At 41.4% G+C, this 7,325-nt stretch overlaps 1 non-coding gene across 1 annotated transcript; it reads right to left on the reverse strand.

Moving 5' to 3' along the window:
• Nucleotides 1-4,887: 4,887 nt before the first annotated feature.
• On the reverse strand, nucleotides 4,888-4,996 carry LOC113903780. The gene has a single exon (XR_003514317.1). It is a non-coding gene; the product is annotated as a U6 spliceosomal RNA (small nuclear RNA).
• Nucleotides 4,997-7,325: the final 2,329 nt, after the last annotated feature.

The following is a 7,325-nucleotide window of genomic DNA, read 5'->3' on the forward strand; positions in this document are numbered from 1 at the left end:
TGGGAAGATGGTTTTAGTGAGGTGATGGTACTATGGGTGGAGAAGTGGGTGGGGCCAGGATTAGCTTCATCGCTACCCTTTCTCCAGCCCAGGTTTCCTCCTCCTATTGTGTTCAGGAGCCCCTCTTAACCTTCCAATAAATTCTTTTCTGCCTAAATTAGCCAGAATTTATTTCTGTTGCTTGTTGTTGTTACTAAGAACTGTTATTAGTAAGTTATTTTTAATAACTGGAAAATGAATTAGGCAAGCTGCACTTAATATAACTACAGCTGCAGGACCATACTTTGCAGGAATAGTCTCATGCACGCAGGCAGGTGAGGCTGAGAGAGTAAAAAGGAAATGCTACATCACCTGGTTTTGCCCACCGACTGCCAAACGTCTGGAATTTTGGAGATGAAAATTCATGGAAAAATTCAGATGCTCTCAAATATCCAGTTGTTTGAGATGGTGTGGAGGCTGATGATATTCATCAATCTTCGTAATCTGGGTTGACTTAGAATTTAGAACAGTTAACTAAACTAAAATGAATGAAGACCTGAAGCATGATACGGATTAACCACATTTACTAGTAGTTAGGAAAGCTTCCCCTGTATACTGCATTATGAAACCATAGACCTGGAGCTAACATGCTTTCAAACTTCACCCCAGGAGGAGGATCTGAATGACAGCTTTGTGGTGATGCTTTAATAATAGCAAACACCTGCATGTATTCATCTGCACTTAATTTGGTAGCATGATACCATTTGTTTTTGAAAGATTTCAAAGCCATCTGCTATTAAGATGATTAGTGCCCTGAAATACAGTGAATTTACTAGATATTAGTCATACACCCTCATCGCTCATCTCTACAACATTTCAGGATGCTTGGCCCCTAAAATCTCTTGACTTGCCTTAATTATTTTGCCAATTTTTCTCTCTCATGGCAACCCACTACTTGCCAACTGTAAGTCTGACCCAAGCTTTGGACAAGTTCTCACAGCTAGAGAACACAGCAGGTTTCACAGAAAACCATTATCCAGCTTTCTGGGAAAAATTACTCTAAATAGCATTTTCACTCATTATGCTATTTTTTATAATTTGCAATCAGTGCTGTTGAGGGCAGTAGAAAAATTTGTTACACAATTAAAAAAATTTTTTTAACTTTTTGTGTTATATTGGAGTATGGCCAATGAATAGTGTCATGATAGTTTCAGGTGGACAGTGAAGGGACTCAGCCATACACATACACGGATCCATTCTCCCCCAGTCGCCCCTCCCATCCAGGCTGCCACACTGAGAAGGGTTCCCTGGGGCATGTCACACGATTTTACATAAACCAACACTTCTCACATTGAGATGTGCATATGGATCACTGAAGGATCTTTGTAAAAAAACACCCGATTCAGTGGGTATTCTGGTTATCTGTCGCTGGGCAGCAGATCATCTCAAACACAGAGGCCTACAATAGCCATTAGATGAATAATCATTTATTTTGCTCACAAACCTACACTTTGGGTGGGGAGAGCTCACTCCCACGCTTGCTTATATGGGAAACACTGGAGTGGGAGCTGAAATCACTTGAAGACTTACACTCAGTCTGGCGGTTGATGCTGGCTGTTGCCTGATATCCTAGCTTGGGCGCTTGACCAGAAACCCAAACCTCTCCCTTCCATTTGGATGCCTGGCCTCCTTACCGCATGGTGGCTGGCTTTTATTACTACCAAGTGTACCAATGACACAAGGCAGAAGAGCATGGCCTCACTTTGGAAGTTACAGAGTGTCACTTCTGCCAGACGCTATTGGTGGGGATTGTCCTAATGATTTTCCCAGGTTTAAGGGCAAGAGACATTACCCACATCACTTGATGGGAGGTTAACAGGAGGTCAACTCTCCCTCTTAGCGCAGTCGGTAAAGAGTCTGCCTGCAATGCAGGAGACCTGGGTGTGATCCCTGGGTCAGGAAGATCCCCTGGAGAAGGAAATGGCAACCCACTCCAGTATTCTTGCCTGGAGAATCCCATCCTCAGAGGAGCCTGGCAGCCTACAGTCTGTGGGTTGTAAGAGTCGGACACGACTGGGTGACTAAGCACACAGCACAATTCACAACACGTGGGGTCGGGCCCTTCCCTCCTCTCCAATCTCTCCTCTCTGGCTCACTACCCTCCAGCACAGAACCTTTCTGTTTTTCAAACATGCCAAGGATTCTCCTCCCTCATGCTGTGAACATCTTCCTACAAAATACATTTTTGCACATGGGTGTATTTTAGTAGAATCAGTTCTTAGAACTGGAAGTGCTGGAGATACTCAACTGACATAAGAATTTTTTCAGCCTTTGTATATTCCACTGGAAGTGAATAGTGGTACATTTTGCTGAAGAGAAAAACCATGTTTGATCACAAGGTACTGGCACAGACCTCACTGGTGCTGTTTCTTGAATACTGCGTATTATCTTTTCTAAATTCTGAAAAACTCAAAATTCCATAAAACATTGGTCCCCAAGGACTTCAAGTACGCTATTGTGGACTTTAATCACGTCTGGGTTTTTTTTCAGTTCACTTTGGGACGTGTTAAATTGCAGTTGCCTATGGGGTCTTCAAGTGTAAATGGCTTGCAAGCAGTTGGATATATGAGTTAGAAACTTATGGGAGAGGTGGGGTTGAAAAAGCAGATTTGGGGTTTATCAATAGGTACATTAAAATCATGAGGGTATGTGTCAGAAAGCATGTTTTGCTGGGAGAACAAAGGGAACATCCAAGTTCAAGGGATGGATGCAAGAGTCCCTTGGGGGAAAGGGACAGAGTGAAGAGTGGAGAAGAAAGCGTGAACTGGACAGGGCGGAGGTGCCATCGCTCTGGGCTGGGGCCATGAAGACACAGTGCTGGAGCTGCCGGCTGCAGAGTTCTCAATGGAGTGATTGTTGGATATCAGAGTGAAGTTAGAATGTGTGTGTGTGTTGTGGGGGGTGGAGTAGGAAGGCACTTTGATGGTTGTCTCTGTGTCCAGACTCAGGAATCAAGACCCCAACATTCCTAAATAACCAAGCATCTTTTCATCAGGCCTCCTAAGCAGGGGTCTCTAGCCCTCCTTCCTCTGTGAAAGTTCAGTTAAAGGGTCTGCAGCGCAACATGGATGGACTTAGAGATGATCATACTAAGTAAATGAGAAAGACAAATGTTGTGTGATGTCACTTATATGTGGGATCTAAAAATGACATAAATGAACTTATTTGTGAAACAGACTCACAGACACAGAGAGCAAACTTGTATTTGCCAAGGGTGAGTGGGGAGGGACTGAGTGGGAGTTTAGAACTGACGTATGCAAACTATTCAAACTATTATATACGGGATGGATAAACAAGATCCCTCTGTGTAGAACAGGGAATTACATTCAATATCCTGTGATGAACCATAATGGAAAAGAATATGAGAAAGAATATATAGTATGTAAAACGGAGTCACTTTGCTGTACAACAGAAAATAACATTGTAAGTCAACGGTAAATAAAACACATTTTTTAAAAAAATAAAGGATCCAGGACTTCCCTGGCAATCCAGCAGTTAGGACTCTGCTGCCAATGCAGGGGTGCGAGTTCGATCCCTGGTCAGGGAACTAAGATTCCACATGCCTCTCAGTGAGGCCAAAAATTTTTTTAAATAACAAAATGAAGGATCTGCAGGGACTTTCCTGGTGGTCCAGTAGGAGGACTCCGAGATCCCAGTGCAATGGGCCCAGGATCGATCAGGGCTAGGGAACTGAATCCTACATGCCGAAGCTAAAAGCTGCAATGCAGCCAGAATACATACATAAATATTAAAAAAAAAAAAAAGTCTTGTGGGGAGGAGCTGGCCCTCACCACCCACATGGGGCCGGAGGAACCAGAGACAGCTCGGCTTCTTCCTGTTTATTCCTGCAGGAGGGCCACGTCGGGACCTCCGGCAAAGGCATTTAGAAAGTCCTTGCCAGTGAACAGTCACTTGCAAAGAGGGGACTCCTGAGGCCTCAGGTCTGCCCCCAGCTGGCCGGCTGCAAAACATGGCTGGTCTCCTACCGGAAGAAAAATCCACTTTTCATTTTCAGTTGAATGCGCTCAGCCTTAAAATGTGCGCCTTTTGTTCATTCTCGTTCACCTACATTTGCATAAAACAAAAGTTCGTTTTCAGAGCAGTATGGAGGGGGCCTGTGCACAATTCCAGTTATTGTATACAAAAACTGGGTGCCTAACTTTTTATCCAGTGAGAAAAGAATATATCCAAGATGGTAACGTGGGTGTTTCCCGGCGCTTACACTGGTGATGTCTTGTCTGTCTCTCAAGAAACAATGGACAATTATTTGGGATTTCTCAGATTTAGTTGCAGTATTTTGAGTTTTCATTTCCAATGGTTCTTGGCTGCTAAGTGGGTGAAAACAACGAGTTAACTTCTTGAATATTTTAAATAGTTGTCATTGGTTCTGATTTTACCTCCACTGGAAATATTTGAAAGTTTATAATGTTACTAACATCATTCTGTCAAGCTAATATGAACTGAAGAACAATAAATATTTGATGTAGATCATGACCCAAATATTTCCAGGTCTGAGCTAATTTCTGTGCACATACACACACACACAAATATAAAAAAATGACTTTTCTTCCAACACTATTGAACTGTACATTTAAAAACGATTAAGATGATACATTTTATGTTTACCACAATTAAAACAAAACCCACTTCTCTTCCAAATCTTCAAAATTTGGAAGCATGCATTTACTGAAGAAAGAAGTACTTTTAAGAACTGCTGATTTCAGTTTGAGAGCCTATGGATTTCTTTTCACATAAAGTCAGTGATTATGAAGGCTTAATTTAAAGTGAGCCCTTCAGATGTAATCTCTCTCTATATATATTTTTTGAACTCAGAGAAACATTTTACTCAAAAATATGTAACGCTTCATGAATTTGTGTGTCACCCTTGTGCAGGAGCCACCTTAGTTACTCTTCTCCATTTTGTTCTAATTTTAACATATGTCCTGCTGAAGTAAACACCAGATGTTATAACTCTAGACAAGATGACTTGGCATCACAGAAATACAGAGCAAGGGGCCTAACAATCACCTCGAGGTTTTCAAGTGTTTTTCTACAAATGAGCAAGTTGAATTCTAGGTTGGGTCAAGAATCTGGGACTAGCTTCTGAAGCCATCCTCGGAGGGGAACCACCTGACGATGGAATACAAGCAGAACCCTAAAAAGTCAAACACGCCTGAAAAACTTTACACAAAAACAGTGATTCCCACTCCCCAAAGAAAATGTAACAAGGGTCCCATGCCCCACCTCACCTCTTTCTCACTCTCCAGACACAGCCACTTTTTTTTACTTGACAAAATTAGAATATTTAATGAAACATAATTTTTTCTAAAGTTACCTCCCCTTTTTTCATTTCATTTTTTAAATTTAATTGGAGGCTAGTTACAACATTGTAGTGGTTTTTGCCATACATTGACATGAACCACCATGGATGCCCATGGGTCCCCCATCCTGAACCCCCCTCCCATCTCCCTCCCCGTCCCATCCCTCTGGGTTGTCGCAGTGCACCGGCTTTGAGTGCTCTGTTTCATGCATCGAACTTGGACTGGTGACCTATTTCACATATGATAATATACATGTTTCAATGCTATTCTCTCAAATCATCCCACCCTCGCCTTCTCCCAGAGTCCAACAGTCTGTTCTTTTATCTGTATCTCTTTTGTTGTCTTGCACATAGGGTCATCTTTACCATCTTTCTAAATTCCATATATATGCATTAATATACTGTATTGGTGTTTTTCTTTCTGGCTTACTTCACTCTGTATGATAGGCTCTAGTTTCATCCACCTCATTAGAACTGATTCAAATGCGTTCTTTTTAACAGTTGAGTCATTTGCCATCATATATATATACCACAACGTTCTTATCCATTCATCTGCCAGTGGACATCTAGGTTGCTTTCATGTCCTTCAGTTCAGTTCAGTTCAGTTCAGTCGCTTTCACACTCTAGCTATTATAAACAGTGCTGCGATGAACATTGGGGTACATGTGTCTCTTTCAATTCTGGTTTCCTCGGTGTGTATGCCCAGCAGTGGGATTGCTGGGTCATAAGGCAGTTCTATTTCCAGTTTTTAAATGAATCTCCACACTGTTGTACTAGTGGCTGTACTAGTTTCATTCCCACCAGTAGTGTAAGAGGGTTCTCTTTTCTCCGCACCCTTTCCAGCATTTATTTGTAGACTTTTCGATAGCAGCCATTCTGACCGGCGTGAGATGGTTCCTCATTGTGGTTTTGATTTGCATTTCTCTGATAATGAGTGATGTTGAGCATCTTTTCATGTGTTTGTTAGCCATCTGTATGTCTTCTTTGGAGAAATATCTGTTTAGTTCTTTGGCCCATTTTTTGATTGGGTCATTTATTTTTCTGGTATTGAGCTGCATGAGCTGCTTGTATATTTTTGTCAGTTGGCTCATTTGCTGTTATTTTCCTCCCATTCTGAAGGCCGTATTTTCACCTTGCTTATAATTTCCTTCGTTGTGCAAAAGCTTTTTAATTAGGTCCCATTTGTTTATCTCTGATTTTATTTCCATTATTCTGGGAGGTGGGTCATAGAGGATCCTGCTGTGATTTATGTGGGAGAGTGTGTTGTCTATGTTTTCCTCTAGGAGTTTTATAGTTTCTGGTCTTACATCTTTAATCCATTTTGAGTTTATTTTTGTGTATGGTGTTAGAAAGTGCTCGTTACATTCTTTTACAGGTGATTGACCAGTTTTCCCAATACCACTTGTTAAAGAGATTTTCTTTTCTCCATTGTATATTCTCGCCTCCTTTGTCAAAAATAAGGCAGACACAGCCACTTTTCATTTTGTTTTGTCTCCAAATTTCTGCTTATTGATTACTCATGGTTGAGTGTTACCAGTTGTCTTATCCTGTGGAAGATGAAACCTGAACCCTCTTTCACCACGATCAACACGTATACACAACCCCTCTTCTCAATATGGTCGTGTTGTACATTCACTTATCAATCCTGCTTCCGTTACTATGATGCAATGTGCCGATTACAGCTGAGTTATGTAATACACTACAGCGACTTTTCCTTTCTTGCTTATCAGGATTCTTTTTTGGCATTATTTAAAAACAAATTTAATACAATTTTTTAAAGTTAGTTTCCATGTATAAGAATTGACTCTCTTGCACAATTCATCCTTGAGCTGATCTTATACCCAATAGTTTGTGCCTCCCACACGCCCCTACTGGTAACCACTTGTGTGTTCTCTATACCTGTGAGTCTACTTTTTTTGGGGGGGTTATACTTCAGATTCTCAGTAATTCTTTTTCCCTTAGTGTT

The sequence above is a fragment of the Bos indicus x Bos taurus genome, chromosome 13 (genome assembly GCF_003369695.1).
Source record: "Bos indicus x Bos taurus breed Angus x Brahman F1 hybrid chromosome 13, Bos_hybrid_MaternalHap_v2.0, whole genome shotgun sequence".
NCBI lineage: Eukaryota > Metazoa > Chordata > Mammalia > Artiodactyla > Bovidae > Bos > Bos indicus x Bos taurus.